Source organism: Natator depressus, chromosome 5 (assembly GCF_965152275.1).
Source record: "Natator depressus isolate rNatDep1 chromosome 5, rNatDep2.hap1, whole genome shotgun sequence".
Classification (NCBI taxonomy): domain Eukaryota; kingdom Metazoa; phylum Chordata; order Testudines; family Cheloniidae; genus Natator; species Natator depressus.
This window is the reverse complement of record NC_134238.1, coordinates 100,361,483-100,378,313: the sequence shown is the minus strand read 5'-3', so window position 1 is coordinate 100,378,313 and position 16,831 is coordinate 100,361,483. Positions and strand designations below refer to the sequence as shown.

Here is a 16,831-nt window from a genome sequence, read left to right as displayed (position 1 = left end):
CTCAAAGGTCTTTCCCTTGTGCCCCCATGTCACCTCCAACCTGCTTTCCGTTTCCCAAGCAGTTGTGTTTCTTTTCAATAAATGGATTTTCTTTTCAATAAATAGATTTTTTGGCTTTGAAAACATTCTTTATTATTGCATAAAGTAAAAGATACCTTAGCCCAGGAAAGAAACAGGCACTGCATATCAGCGTAGCAAACACGGGTTCCTACTAACATTGGAACCACTGCACTTCACTTCCGTGCAGGGCACCAGACATGACTGGTGGCTTTCAGCCTCAAATTACTCCCTCAAGGCATGCCTAATCCTTGCAGCCGTGCTCTGGGCCCCTCTAATAGACCTACTCTCTGGCTGTTCAAATTCAGCCTCCAGGTGTTGAACCTCCGAGTTCCAGGCCTGAGTGAATCATTCATCCTTCCCTTCACAAATGTTATGGAGGGTACAGCACGCGGATATAACCGTGGGGATGCTGTCATCGGCCAGGTCCAGCTTCCCATACAGAGAGCACCAGCAGCCCTTTTAAACGGCCAAAAGCACACTCCACAGTCATTCTGCACTGGCTCCGCCTGTTACTCTGCACTGGCTCCTTGCTGCTGTCAAGGCTCCCTGTGTAGGGTTTCTATGAGCCATGGCATTAAAGGGTGAGCGAGGTCTCCAAGGATCACAATGGGCATTTCGACTTCCCCTACAGTGTTCTTCTGGTCTGGGAAAAAAGTCCTGGCTTGCAGCTTCCTGAACAGGCCAGTGTTCCGAAAGATGCGTGTGTCATGCACCTTTCTGGGCCAGCCTGCGCTAATGTCAATGAAACACCCACGGTGAACCACAAGCGCCTGGAGGATCATAGAGATATACCCCTTCCGATTAACATACTCGGAGACTAGGAGGGCTGGTGCCAGAATTGGAATGTGTGTGCTATCTATCGCCCCTCTGCAGTTAGGAAAACCCATTTGTGCAAAGCCATCCACAATGTCATGCCCGGTATGCAGAGTCACGGTTCTTCTGAGCAGGATGCAATTAATGGCCCTGCAAACTTGCATCAACACGATTCCAATGGTTGACTTTCCCACTCCAAACTGGTTAGCGACCGATCGGTAGCTGTCTGGAATTGCCAGCGTCCAGATTGCCATAGCCATCTGCTTCTCCACCGTCAGGGCAGCTCTCAATCTCGTGTCCTTGCACCGCAGGGTGGGGGCGAGCTCAGCACAGAGTCCCATGAAAGTGGCTTTTCTCATCTGAAAGTTCTGCAGCCACTGCTCGTCATCCCAGACTTGCATGACGATGTGATCCCCCCACTCAGTGCTTGTTTCCCGAGCCCAAAAGTGGCAGCTCACTGTGGTGAGCATGTCCGTGAATGCCACAAGCAAACTTGTGTCATATGCATTACTTGAGTCGATATCGTCGTTGGAGCCCTCACTGTCACTTTGGATCATAAGGAATAACTCGACTGCCAAACATGACGCGCTGCTGAGACTCGTCAGCATACTCCTCAGCAGTTCAGGCTCTATTCCTGCAGACTGAAAGGGAAGACAGAGTGCGCAGTACAAAAAACGTTGAAAGATGGCGCCAGTTGTGGACAGAAGCACAGGGATTGCTGGGATGCGAACCGATCCATAACGGGGCGTTGGGACAGGACCCAGAATGCCCCGTGCTGCCCACCCCCTTCCCACAATCATCAGAATGGGAAGAGGTGCTCTGTGGGATAGCTGCCCGTAATGCACGCTCCCAATACCTCTACAAGTGCCGCAAACGTGGCCACGCCACAGTGCACTTGCAGCTGTCAGTGTGGACAGACTGCAGTGCTTTCCCTACTGCGCTCTCTGAAGGCAGGTTTAACTCAAAGCACTCTACATCTGCAAGTGTAGCTATGCCCTAAGTGATTTTTACTCATAGTCACATGCAACGTCTGTGATGGAGCAGAGAATTGAACCTGGCTAGGTCTCCCAGGCCTAAACTAGTGCCCTAACCACTGCACCTCTCTAAATTAAGGGTCTGGCCTGTCTCGCACTATTCAGCTGTGACCTAAAAAAGAATCCAGTCAAATGATATCTTCAAAGATACATAATTACCAATGAGTAATTTAATTGCTGCTTTATGGTCATCTCTTGAAATTGATAAGATTAAGTGAACTATTTTCTTGCTCTTACAAATTAGTCTACTTTTATATTTTCACTGTAGTTGTCCAGCATGAAATTGTAGTCATTAGACATGAAAAAGCCACTGTGTCCATTCTACTGGAATTTTACAATTTGCCTTTCTAATAGAAGATGTATGATATGATATCTAAATCTTTCTCATATAAAGTGATGGAAAAATGCAGGTGTATTGATAGGTCAATCAGATTTTAAATTAACTGGTTAAAGTAGTGTCAGCCTGAGCAGTCTGAATCTTTACAAGTCCAATAAATATCTCCTTCAGTAATGTTCATTTTGTGGCTGGGTGGGTGGCTGTGGTTTTTGGGATCTTGTTGCATGGCATTTTTGTAACTTGTGTTTTGTCCCTCTCCAACCTCCCTGAAAAATATGTAGAGCTCTAGATCTATGTTTCTAATCCCCAAAGATACTGTTGGAGTTGACTGATAAATTTAAAATTTAGTTGGCAGGTTAGTTAATAATCAAGAAGTTTCCCAGGACAAAGGGACAACCACAGAAGGACATGCTCTCTAGCCAGCTGTCTCTGTATTCAGGAAACTATTTTTGCTGTTCTTATCTGGTTTGAATTAGTGAGGTGTAATTCAAAACATTTCTTCTTTTTTTCTGGTTGATGTGCACCTATCAAAAAGCATTTTATCAATGATTTGTTTGTAATAATAAAAAACCCTAATATTTCTGTGGCATGTTAACCAAGGGGATTGTAATGTGTAAATCCTAATGTGAGCTGTGCTGTATGATTGACTAAGTAATTTCTGATGTCACAATTGCATCACCCAACAATGAGCTAAGCACCAGCACAAAATCAGGATTCTAATCCAAATGAGGCATTTGTTGAATGGCCCAAAATTCTGTGTAAGTAATGCTCTCTATCAATAGTTGTAAGAAAGTGGCCAAGGAATGAGACTTGCAACTAATTTCATAGAGGTATGCGCTCAGAATTGTAAACTGCTAGATGTGAATATTGCTCCTAACAGAAGATACAGTAGATCATCAGCTGGCACTAAGGAAAGGGGTGTTTGATGTAGCATCTTTTCTTTAGAGTCCTGTGTTAAAAGGGGCACAGTTTTGAGGAGTGGGGTATTTCACTATTAGTATATTACACCTGTTCTCAGGATCTGCACTTGCTACCTATGGGTTCCTAAGAATTTGAACTCTGGTTTTTGACCCCGTAAGCCCTACATGATTAAAGCCTGCTTGTTTGGAAGACTCTCTCCATGTGCTATTGCCAGGTTATAGCACTTAGCTACTACAGTGCTTAGCACTTTAGATCAGTGGTTCTCAAACTTTATTTTTCGCAGATCACTTGAAAATTGCTGAGGGTCTCGGCGGACCACTTAATGATCTTTCCAAATGATGTTTGTACTGTTAGCTGACTATTGTAAAGCGCTTTGGATAAAAGCGCTATGTAAAAAAACCCATAATACTTAACGTTTTTTTTGTTCTATAAATAAAAGCACACAACTCATATTTTAATATCACTAGTCTTACCTTTCTAATGCGATGGATGTGCCCTCTCTCCCCCACTGTGGCAGCCCCCGAGCTGAGGCTGGGAAGGAAGGAGGGTCTCTACCCCGCCACAGCAGCCACAGAGCTGAGGCTGGGAAGGAGAGCCATCTCTCCCTGGCAGCTGCAACCCTGGAGCTGGGGAAAGTCGCCTCTTTCTCTGGCTGCCGCAGCCCTGCACATCCCAAATTCCCCCCCCCCCCTTCTCACCCCATTGCCCCTTCCACCTGTCCCCTATTCCTCCCAAGGACACCACCTCCCCTTACATGTCCGTCTTCTCCAGGGTCCAGGTACCTAATTAGTGGAGCCATGCCTCTGGCTCCACTAATTAGGTGGGTGGCCCTTCATTCTCTCGTGTGGGCCACCCAGGTGCACACCTTAGAGGGAACTATCCGTGGAACCTCTGCTTTAGATAATGTAAAAAGTAAATTACAATCAGTGGAGGTGCTAGCTCAGGAACTCCCTCAGTTTAAAAGGGAGGAGCAGCTGGCAAGGAGTTGTTCGTGTTGGGGCCTGACTCTCTGAAATTCACTCCCTCACCTCTTTACCCTGAAATAGCCCAAATCTGTTGATGAGGGCATGCTGCATAATCCAATTTTGCTCAGTTTTCTAAGGAGGAGGAAGCTGGAGGAGAGCTGCTCTTTCTAGGAGAGGGTAAGGTTAAGATTAATCTCTTTGGTTGATTATTTTTGACTTGAAAGTGAAGAAATGCAAAGTCTACTCACCTGTATAATAGGACAACTATGTAGCGAGTACGGGAAAGATTAGGGAATTACCAAGGTTTTTATGTTTTAAAATTGTACTTGTTTCGTGTCTGCCTGTTGGTGCTGGTCTGTATTGTCTGTTTAGATTGTAACTACGTCTGGTCAGGGACCATTTTGTGTTTGTGCAGTGCCTGGCACAATGGTATCCTGATTGTAGCATTTAGACACTAGTGAAATACAAACAATAATTAAATGGCAAAAAACTTTGTTCATGTGGCATTAAGGTTGCCTGGTGATAATTTGTTCCATTCCAGGACATTGAGTTCAGGAAAACTCAGGCTTCTGAAAACCAGAAAATACAGAGTTGAGGGAAACACCCATGCAACCTTAACTTTGCCCCCAGAAGCTGGCAATAGTCACTAGGAATGATCTACCTGCACTTCAGCTGCATTGACTATGTTAGTTGTAGCTGTATTGAATGGTGGAGGAATATTTTGGAGCAGCTTGGAAGAGCTGTGATTGTGATATAAAAACATCTGGGGATTAGTTTGAGGAGCATCATAGAACTTTGACTGTGATATGAGGAGATCTGGGCCTGAGTCCCTCCTCATGTGCTGTCAAAAGAAGGAGATGGATGTGTACTTTGAGGTTCTACTCTGCATCATTTCAGTACAAAATTGCGTAGGTTGTGTCAGTGGCAGGACACTAGGGCTTCTTGCAATGAGTATGGTCAGTAGTGAGATGAGATATGAAAGTAGTCTCTGGATTAAAAAGTGTGGTATTCTGTCAGAGGAGTAGGCTCAGTGTTTTAGTGAAGGGCAAGTAGCACCTATCCATCATAATGAAAAGACAAAGTGTATGTGTGTTGTGGGCTCCCAAAGAGGGCAGAGTTAATGCTGTGTGGACATTAACCTTAACTCTGGATTTCTTAGTTTTCAGATATTTGAATTTTGCTGAATTGGATGTTCTGGAAGAGCATGCACTATTACTGGCCATGTTAACTTTGCATTAATGAACTTTTTTGCCATTTAATTTATTAGGTTTTCAAACAGAAGGAAAAATGCTTGTTGGTCATTTAGAAAGTTATAATTCTCATCCAGGTTTGTAGCTGATATGCTACTGTGGCTAGGTAAAAAGAAAAGGAGGACTTGTGGCACCTTAGAGACTAACCAATTTATTTGAGCATGAGCTTTCGTGAGCTACAGCTCACTTTTATATAACTTTTTCAGCAGTAGATCTCAAAGAACTTTACATTATTATCTGCATTTTAGAGATGGGAAACTGAGGCGCAGAGAGCTGAAGTTATTTGCCCATAGTCACCCAGCAGGCCAGTGGCAGAACTAAGAATAGCTCCGGGCCAAAAGCGTTTCCACTTCTAAGCCACTCAATTACTATGTGTTTTCTCTGTGCTCCGTGCACCTCCTGTACATTTTATTATACTGGAATGAGGATAATGGCCATGCTTTGCAATGTATAGTTCCTAACAGGGTGGGAGAAATCTCATCCATGGTCTATGTCCAAAAACCTTGTCCGTTTTATTACATGATTGTTGCAGTAACTATAAGCATATGAGAGAAGACTGGTGTGTCTCTCTCCTTCTCCATTCCCTACCCCACCATTCCCTACAATATGTAGCCTGCCCTCCAAAATGTCCAGCTCCCCTACTCCTTCCTGCCCCATAAAGCCATGAATTAGGGTTATAGAAGCCATTAACCTGTAAGACATTTCTCTTTGCTGTCTCCTGCGGCTGCCCTATCTTGCTATTGCATTAACCATAGCCCAAGCCGAACACTGAGCTGGCCTCTCACTCCAGATGTGATTCCTGACCCTGATTCAGCCAGGCATGCCCAGGTCCAGTCCACCCCTCCTCCAATCCAGGCTCTTCCCCCGCACACTCTGTGAGCCCCATCATCTCACACCAGGGTGATGTGTATGTTAACAACTTACTCTCTGGATTTCAGATGTTTAAATTTCTGTTACTTTCATTAGCTCCATGCCAGATCTCAGCTTGGAGGGAGATGGGCTAGGACACCCAAAGAGGAGCAAGTGTTTCCCAGATCCTACAAAAGACAGCATGCAGGGAGAGGGGCTCAGACCCCTGCAGAGGGTGAGGACTCCCCCAGGTCCTAGTATGTACACACATGGAAGTGGAGATTTTAGTGACAGCCCATGACACTCATAAACCCCTAATTTCTGCTACCGCTCTATTCTTCAACCCCTCCTGTCTTCTCCTCTCCTAGTTCCTCCCCTCTCTGCCTTACCTGAACTCTCACAACTCCCTCTTCCCTCCCTTACCATAATTTATCCCCCCTCTAGATCCCTCATTGGAGACGCAAACCCCTCTGCCTTTTGCCACCTACTTTTGTACTCCAATCACCCCTTCTCTCCTAGTGAGCATTTGCATGTATAATTTATTTTCTTAACAAAACAAAACAACCCCCCCCCCCAATAAAATCTTGATGGAGACAGATTTTTGCAAATGTTAACAGTTCATTCTCAGATTTCTGCTCAGGGTGTGTTTCTGAATTTACTAGAATCTGTGAAGACAGAGACCCCAATGAGGGATCTAGAGGGGGGATCTCTGTCTCAGTAATCTGGGGTCTCTGTCTTGGGAACCCCTGACTCAAATGCTTCCACCTTTGGCCAATTAACCCTATCCTGTGCTGCCATGAGGTTTGGCAAATGACAAGACAATTTCTATAAGCATATGGATTTTACAGCACTTAGAAGAGTTGTCCTTTAAATACCACTTAAAGGCTTCTCAACCTTAGCTAGAGCAGAGCATTATAATATTACTCCTGAGGGAATTCTGCACCAAAAAATTAAAAATTATATGCACAGTATTTTAAAATTCTGCAAATGTTATTTGTCAATATATAAATGTGGCTCCAGCATGGTAGTGGGGAGCACAGGCCACTGGCTGCATTGAGGTGGGAGATCACCCTGAGGCCCCCACTTTCCCTGGTACAGAGACTTGGCAGTGAGGCTGCACCTGAGTCTGACCCAGTGCAAGGGCTGGGCTTGCCCCAGAAACAGCCTGGGGCCCTGCCCCTTTGCTCCAGGTGCACGAGGTGTGGGTGGGCAGGCTCAGCCAAGCAGGATCCAAGTGTGGAGGGAAGAGGTTTCCGTGGGGGGCAATCTGGGTGAGGGCGGCTCAGTGGGAGATCTGGATGCCCAGAGGATCGTTGGGGGGGTTCCAGGGCAATGGGATTCTGCAGGGTCTCAGTGGAGGGTCCAGGTGCTGGGGGAGTGGGGTTTGATCTGGTGGGGTTCCAGGTGCAGGTGGTTGGGGATCAGTGTGGTGGAAGTCTGGGTGTGGGGGGCTTGTTGGAAGGGTCCAGGTGTAGGGGGGTAGGGCTTGTCAGGGTGAGGGCCTGCTTAATGATGGGGAACCCCAGCTGCTGCTGAGGGGATGCTGCAATCTGGGCTCCCGCCTCCCCCCATGATTCCCCGATCCCCTTTTCTTCTCCATCCCACTCCCCTCAGTCCCACATTCCCCTCCCCATGCCCTATTCCATCTCCCCTTTCTCCTCACTGCCTCTTCCCCCCACCTCATCACCCCCCCCCTTCCCTCATTTTCCTCACCTCCCCGCCCTTACCCAGCCCGACCGCGGGCACTCACTGTTGCACGGAATAGAAAACAGGAAGGTTCCCAGCACACAGAAGGGGGTAGCATGACTGGCACTAGGACCCAGGAAGCGGCGTTCAGCTGCAGAGTCAGCAGAGTCCAGACACAGCCTCCTTCAGCTGGGCAGCTCTGCGCTTGCCAAATGAGGGGGGGCAGTGGCATGTAACCCCATGTGCCCCCCCATTCCTTGCCTCTGTTTGTAGGGGGGCAGCCCCCCCCCAAAGTTTGCCCATGATCACCTCCCTCCCTCCCTCCCCATGCAGCTTCCCTGCCATTTTCTGCAGGGAAACACAGGAAATCTTCAGGGGAGGGGGCATTTTCTGCGGGCGCGCAGTCACGTAGAATCCCCCCAGGAGTATAATATTGTCTGAAATAAGAGAGAGAGAACGGAGGGGAGGGTTTCCATACATCCATCAGCAGCATAACATTCAGAGAAGTGTTAAATGACCCATTCATCTCAATGAGATGGTCTCAGCTGAAAGAGTTGGGACTTAAATACAGCCTGAAACAATAGTCTAAGACGTGAACTGCTCCATTCATGTCAGTGGGTGTTCCCTTCCCAACTCCCCAGTGGTGGAGAGTTTTTGATATATGTCAAGCATACCCCTTCTCAGCTCCTCACCCCTTCTCATTGTGTTCTTGCCTTGGTCCATGCTTTGAACTTGCCAGTTCTAAGGTCCTCACTCAGGGCGTGTCTGCACTGGCATTTTACGGCGCTGCAACTTTCTCGCTCAGGGGTGTGGAAAACCACACCCTGAGTGCTGCAAAGTGGCAGTGTAGACAGTGCACCAGTGCTGGGAGCTACTCCCCTCGTGGAGGTGGGGTTTTTTTATAGTGCTGGGAGACCTCTCTCCCAGCTTTGGTGCCACAACTACACAGCCACGTTAAAGCACTGCCGTGGCAGTGCTTTAATGTTGCTAGTGAAGACATACCCTCAGAGTGGCAAGGCTTCCCCAATCCTGTCCCACATGGTGGGGGAAGACTGGAGGGAGAGGGGCTCAGACATTCCCAGAAAGGCAAGACCCCCAGAACCTGGCTTACATGAGAGAGGCAGGGCGGGCAGGGTCCTGTAGATCCTTGTGGGCACACTGGGGGGCTCAGATGCTCCCAGAAGGCCAGTGACCTCCCCTCCCCAGATCACATGAAGCAATTAGGGAGTGGGGGGCTCAGACCACCCCCAGAAAGGTAAGGACCCTTCAGAATATACAGGATGAAAATGCTTTCTGCCTTTTAGACTTTTACATAAGCAACAAATTTTAGAAGTGAACAGTGCACTACCCAATCAGAAATTTAGTGTATCTGACCACTTTCTGCCCCATGGCTGCATGAAGAAATAGTAAAGAAAGAGACTCACCTGTGACTATGACAGACTCAGGTGTGACTTTTTTTGTTTTATTTTTGCTGTCTCTTCTCTGCCACCTTGTGGGCTGATTTATTTTAATTCCAGAATGGAATCTTGCTGCTTTTAATGAAGATGACTTTTTCTTTGTATTCTCATTATCCTTTATCCTGATTTGATATATTCTGCTGCTGTTTTATGTTAATTTTTATTTTCAATTTTGGAGTATAATGAAATTAGTGCTAGCATTTTAAATGCTATAGTAACATTAACAGAAAGCTGATCAGTCAAATGTATGCAGGCATTTCTGTAATAGACCTAGGCTCTAACTTACTGAATCGGTCATGCTGATAGCTATAAAAAAGTACAAGAATGGCTGTTGATGATTGGATCTTTGCTTCTTACTGATCTGCATGTGATGATTTGAAACAATCTTAATTACACTTGAACTTTTTGTAAGCACATATTTCTTTACTCTCCCATTGTGTACTCTCTTGGGTCCTCCCTATAAAAAGAATCAATAGCAGTCTTTGAACAAGTATACAAGTTTCATCAGTTCATTTGTCAAGATAATTTAAGAATTAAGTTCAAAATGTGAACAAAGCAAATATTCTGCAGACATTAAAGCTTGGAGTAAGAAATCAAAGCTTTTGTTCACCCGTTCAACCCTTCCCTCCAGAAATCAAATTTATCGGTATATAATAATACCTCTCCTGACTCCCATGTAAAGTAATCAGTCCCACAGGAGTTGAGTCCATTCTGTTGAAACATGTAATCTGGGAAAAGTGTTTTGATAGGAGTCAAAATGTGGTAAAATTTCTTTAGAGCATTATGTCCCAGTCTACTTCTTGGGTCATTGAAGGAAGCCTAAGGGCAGTTTATATCCTCAGCTGGTTCAAAGATCAAGATAATGATTTGCATACATATCAAAGTTCAGTCTCAACTTTTATGTTCCATTTATGCCCCTAACCCTGTGTTTCATTATCCATCACCATCTGGTGGACCTACTACTTGGGCTATTGATACGGACTTATATAATACAAGTTTTAAAAATTCCTGCTGCTAATTTTGGGATTTTCATTTTATCTGTTATAGTTTAAGATTTTAATTGCCTTTCTGTGCATTTTTGGAATTCCATGTACCAGTACAAAAAATACGTAGATTTTTTTTTTATGCACGTGAGATGGAAAATGCCTTTGAAGTTTGACACATTTATGTGCATCACATGATAGAAAGACAACACCAATGCACTGAACCAGGTCCAGAAATCCTTCAGCTAACTTTTGGCAAAGTCTGCTTAATGTGCATTGTCAAAATGAGAAGTATCATTTTAAATTAGCCAAATGAATGAAGATTCATATTCAAATCCAAAGTAATTGACAAATTGATTAATTGTCCTGAGTTAAGAATTGCATCTTTGCCTTCCACAGCCTTTCTTGGCTTAATGAAGGGGAGAGGGAGTTGAAGAGGGAAGATATCTGAAGGGGAAGTGGACAGTTTAAGGGGAGCTGTCGGGAGTGGGGAGAAGAAAGCAGACAACAGGGAGAAATAAGGGAGTGGGAGCAGACTCTTGGTATGCTGCACTGTACAACTGCACTTACACTGGAAGTGGGATCCGTGGAGCAGGAAGGAAACTGGGAAGCAGGGAGTGTTAAAGGGTAAGGTGATTCTCTGCTCCCCTCTAGTAAAATTATTTCTCATTTCCAGAGAAATGGTTAGAGTCAGAGAAGCACAACAGCATCAGCTTTCTTGAGCTACGAGTGGATATGTTGGCTTTGATAGTTTTCCAGAAATCTATATATGAAGGTGCACAAAAATTTAACATCAGTAGTCTACCTACATAAATAAGAAAAACAAAAAGCTCCTTCACTGGAGGTTTTCAGAAGGAGGCTGGATAGCCATCTGTCTTGAACAGTTTAGACACAACAAATCCTGCATCTTGGCAGGGGGTTAGACTAGATGACCTTGGCAGTCCCTTCTAACCCTACGATCTAAGAAGTTTCAGCCTTCCGAAAGGCAATAATAAAGACTCAAATAGGCAGTCTGCTACAACAGAGTTGATACAGGCAAAAAGCAGTTGTCTGTCCATCAGATCTATGCACATAAGTGGTATCCACAATTAAAAATAATAATAATTTTTAAAAAGGATTGGCTGTAGGAGCAACACAAAATAGGAAATATTAATGGAATTATTACTCTGAGTGCTAACAGTTTTCATCTGTAAAGCAGATGTGGACGGAACACTAAAATAAAGCTTTTGTTTTTAAGGGGCAAGGAACCCAAAGTCAAGGGAGAGAATAAGCTGTAGGAAGCATGGCCAAAAGATATTTTGTGTCTATTTCCACTAATACTATTTGTAGGTCAGCTAATACATAAATGCAGCAGAAGCATATATAATAACCAATCCAATATGACCTTGATTTTTCTAATATATAGATTTAGAAAGTTTTTTCATCATGAGTGATCTCTCTACCAAGCGCAATAGGTCTCAGTCAGGGCACCCTGGCACAGATTCATTGAAGGAGCTTTCCCCCTATTAGATTTGTTTTGTTTTAGAAAGAAAATTCATATTTAAAGCTAAACATGTATCTTTAATTTTTATTGAAAATATATGACACAATAACCTGAACTTTAAATGTGAGCTGTAAGTACAAACTGTTATTACATCCTGAAATATGCTGAATGTCCTCATTAAACAACCAATAAAAAAACATTCAGCCTAGAAGCTTACCCCTTCTGTGAAATCTTCTGGCTGTTTGTTGCTGGGAAATGGATGAATAGTATAAGTGCAGTTACAGAGTTTTTGCATATTCTGGTTTGGGTTTAACAAACAAGGTGATGTTACTGGATTTCATGGAACAGGAAAAAATGTTTTAAAGAGGGTACAGTAAAAGTTATTTCTTTACTCAATGCCTCTGCAGTTTAGTGAATGAAAGTATTCAGTGTACATGTCAGAGCTTAAGAAGACTTTCATTTTATCATTGCAGTTTGAATTTTCAGTTTTACTTTTCCCAATGCATATCGCAACCTTTGCTTTGTTAATTTAATAATTGAACAGAGCTGCTTCTTCTAATCATCCATAAAGTATATTTTTGCAACCAACAGTTTATATGAATTTAGATTATTTTTGCACATTACTTTGCATTGAAAGGCTTTACATCTATCTATATTTTGCTTATTCTAATTACAGAATTAATATTATGTGTATTTTTGGCAGCAACGTCTTTGAAATATTACAATTAATTGTTTTTTAAAAAGGATACAAATCTGCATTTTTATGTCTCAAGTATTTCTGCTTCACTGTTCTACAGGATGATTAATATTTTCTAATGAAATTCTGTTTTCCAAGAAGAAAAAACAGTCAGGGTAAAATATGAAAAATGTTTTAGTTTGTCCAAGGCTAATGTTGACTTAAATAGGTCTAGGTCTTCATGGTTGACAGCTGCAGATAATTAGCTTTTTCTTCCTTAACAAAGAAAGCAAATGGAGCCGCAAGACATTCATTGCCTTTTCTGTCATCATAATAATAATGTATGTATTTAACTTCTGCATTTCTTTAAATTGATTTAGTGCTAAGCTGCCTACATTACATATAATGGGAGTGACAAGTGAAAGCTGCAAAGTATATTTGTGCTGCAAGAGGGAGAATGATTGACACCTAGGTTCTTCTTTATAAGAAACAGCAATGTTTCAGTGCTTTATTTATTTATTTTTTTAAAATCCTAAATATATCATTCTTAACACTGTGGAGTTTAGAAATAAATGTTGAAAAAGGGTTGCCATTTGCACTTCTCTTAGTGTGGAAACAACAAAGGTAAAATATTCTAAAAGATCTTTTTCAGTTGTGTTAGATGTTCTAGCTCTATGCCAGCACTGCAAATTACAGAGAAAAGAATATGGATTTTAGATTGCTAAAATAACATTTTTTTTCTCATTCCTAATTGATTGAAAATCTGTCTGCTTGAAAGAAAGCAAGTAATAATGACAAAACCAATGCAAATACATACACATGAAAAGCATAGGGACATAATAGTTTGATTTATGTTAAAGCCATACCATTTTGATACAAAGCTTGCAAGACCTTTGGTTTCTTTTCTGAGAAAGAGATATGGGGTCCATTTATGTATTTTATAAGTCACCAGTATAAAATGTATGCTTGCTCTTAGTTTTACTTACTTTATTCAGAGAGGAAGGATAATTGAGTGGTTAGAATGTTAGACTGGAACTTCGGAGATCAGCATTCAATTCCTTGCTTTGCTACAGACTCTCTGTATATGACCTTGGACAAGTCTCTGATACCTCAGTTGTATAAAATGGGGATAATAGTACTTCTTTGAGTGGCCTCTATGCGTTCTCACTCTTGGGGTGTGCCAGAGGTGCAGCTTGGACAATAAAATGCTTTGTAGCCCATTGGAGCGCTCTCTTGCCGCCTCCTGCCTGTCCCTTCACTTTTCTTGAACATTCTGAGAGTGAACCTATAAAAGGGAATGTGGTCCTCTGGCTGCCTTAGTTCCCTTCCAACTGCAGTGCCAGACTGACTGGAGCCTCTCCAGATGTGACTCAGATCCACCTCTTCAAACAACACCATGCCTTTAGTTAGTTTTTAGTCATAGTTAATTAGGATTAATATAATTGTTTTGTTTAACTGCAAAGTATTTTTATTTAAATTTGTAAAGATCCATTTGGTTCTGCCCCTGGGTGCAGTCTCCCAGATTCCATGGCGGATATGAAGGGAAAATAGCTAGAATTTAAGAGATGTGCCTCTTGCCCTGCCATATTTCCTCTGATGCCCATACTAGGTGTTTTGGGGGAAGAAATTAGGGGGAAAGCCAAATTAGGAAAAGAACAAATTAAATAAATATTTAGATAAGTTTGAGTTCAAGTCAGCGGGCTCTGGTAAAATTCATCCTAGGGAACTTTAAGGAAATAGCTGAAACAATCTTGGAACCGTTAGCAGTTATCTTCAAAGACTCACAGAGGGACAGGGGAGAGCAAACATAGTACCTACCTTTTAAAAAGGGGAACACAGAGGATCCAGGGAATTATAGACCAGACAGCCTAACTTTGGTATCTGGAAAGATGCTGAAACAAATTGTTAAACAATCATAGATCAGCCTATAACACCAGGATATAGGCATCCCTATGGTGATGCCAAATATGTTTTCAGAAGAAGATCCTATGGGAGAAGTAGAATTCCAGGACATTGACTTAGAACCTGGTTACCAAATGACAACATAGGGGTTGCTGCACCATCTTCTCTTTCTGAAGTTGCCATACAATTTCATGAGCTTGTCTCTATAACATCTTTTACTTTGGAGATACTAGATAGAAGAGACCTCATCCTGTTTTTGATATTCTGGGCGTCCGTAATTCCAAGATAACAAAACCAGTATTGGAAGGGCTCTTACGAAAAGGATCTCGTTGAATCATGTGTCTAAGAAGGCTGATCATGTTTACCAGCTGTACTACAAAAGTTTCTTTCTATTTCACACACATCCTACTTCCAACTCTGTGGTGGCAGCTGTAGCTGTCCAATGGGTAAAAGGAGGCAAGATGTATTGTACCCAATCTGACAAGAAAGGCAAGAAGCTGGATACTTTGGGCAGGAAGATCTTCTCCTCACCCAGTGTAGGCATCAGAGTCTCAAATCAAGCTGTGATATCTAAGTATCAGTTCCATCTCTGGGAGAAGATGGCTATCTTTAAGGACCTGCCTGAATATCAGTCATCGGGATATTTGTCGGTGCCAGTTTGAGTCTTGGAACAGATGCCACGGCTCTAAAGGCACCGGGGATGGAAAAGACTGTTAGCCTGTCAAGGAGCTTAAAGCCATGTCAGTTCCAGCTATACTGGTTTTGAAGAAGAAGTGGTTGAGGGAAAAGACTGCCACTGTTAGCTGTGCCAGATGGCATTCATTAGACTTACCAGATCTGTCTGATACTGATGTACCCTCTATGGTTCTAACTTTGAGATTCAAGTCAGTTCCGGGTTCCACTTCAAAGCCCAGTGTTGTGTGGCTGAGTATTTCTCCAGATCTGGTATTTTCCAGGCCTGTGATGCTAGATCTGTCCCCTGCTCCAGTTCTGGCACAGTCATTGGATCCGAAGAGAACATGAATAGTAGTGGCTGATATCCATCTTCCTCCTCTCTGAGTGGTCCTCAGATTCGTCAGACAGAAACTTGGTGATGGAGAAGAGACAGTCTTCTTCAGTTCTGCTATCTGTTTTAAGGGAGATGGGTTGTTCAATACTAGAAACTGATGACATCCTCAAAGATGAAAGATACTAAATTGACATCTAGATACTATGTGAACAAGTAGAGAAGAGCTTATTCCTTACACCTGTGTAGGGACTGGTGCATCCATCATACCTAGGACCCTACCAAGTTCGCTGTCCATTTTGGTCAATTTCATAGTCATAGGATTTTTAAAATAGTCAGTTTCATGGTTTCAGATGTTTACATCTGAAATTTCATGGTACTGACTGTGGGGGTCCCAACCCAAAAGAGAGTCATGGGGTGTGGGGTCACAAGGCTATTGTAGGGGGCCGTGGGATTGCCACTCTTACTTCTGTGCTGCTGCTGTCCGGGTCACTGCCTTCAGAGCTGCACAGCCAGAGAACAGCAGTTACTGGCAGGGCGCCCAACTCTAAAGCCATTGCCATCGCCAGTAGCAGCGCAGAAGTGAGGGTCGCAGGGTATGGGTGGGATGGGTTTCCATACGTCCAGGTGTTGCCAGAAGCCTCCTCCCACAGTTGGGGGCTGACAGCTGGTGCTGTGGCCTCTCTGTCCGGTTCGGGGGTTGACAGCCACCCCTCACTTCTGCACTGCCTTCAGAGCTGGACTCTCAGCCAGCAGCCACAGACCTTCCTGCAGCTGGGAGATGTTCCTGGAGGTGAGTCTAACCTGGCTCTGGGAGCGGCCCCTGCAGGGGAAGAGGAAGTCCCATCCCTCCGCAGCCTGGGCTGAGACTAGCAGCTGGAACCCGGAGCATGTTAGGAGCCCCCAGTTGGGGCATCCCCAGCCCTTCCCCTCTCCTACAATAGGTTGATTTCATGGGGGAGATCAGATTTCATGGTCTGTGACACGTTTTTCGCAGATGTGAATTTGCTAGGGCCCTAATCATAACATTTAATTTATAGTACTTCACCTAGTAGCAGAAGACAACACACTGGTGGATCAACTCAGCAGGACCAGAAACAGCTACCCAGCTAAAGTACCTCTGACAGAAAAAGTCTTTGCCTTTAAGGGTCATCTGGATATTGATCTGTTTGCAGTTACAATGCCAAATGCCTCAGAGCAGGAGCACACAGCCTGTCCATTTCAGATGTGTTCCTACTTGACTGGGGAATTTTTCTATTCTGCATCTTTTCTCCATTTCCTCTAATCCATAGAGTGATACAGAAGATAAAGCAAGACAATTCCAGAATAATTCTGATTGCTCCAGCATGGGCAAAACAGTAATGACTTCCGGATCTCCTTCACGTCTCTAAAGAAGTGTATCATTGTTT

General features: G+C 43.6%; 1 protein-coding gene across 3 annotated transcripts in view; it reads left to right on the top strand.

Moving 5' to 3' along the window:
• The window catches only part of RFX3 (regulatory factor X3), a 228,589-nt gene that overhangs the window by 61,804 nt on the left and 149,954 nt on the right, over nucleotides 1-16,831 (top strand). Inside the window, exon 1 of one of the 3 annotated variants that reach the window (XM_074953306.1) lies at nucleotides 12,192-12,206. The exons of the other annotated variants lie outside the window; for them this stretch is intronic. The gene's annotated coding sequence lies outside the window, so the exon portion shown is untranslated. Of the gene's footprint in view, nucleotides 1-12,191; nucleotides 12,207-16,831 lie in introns of those variants that run through there. 3 annotated transcript variants of the gene reach the window in all.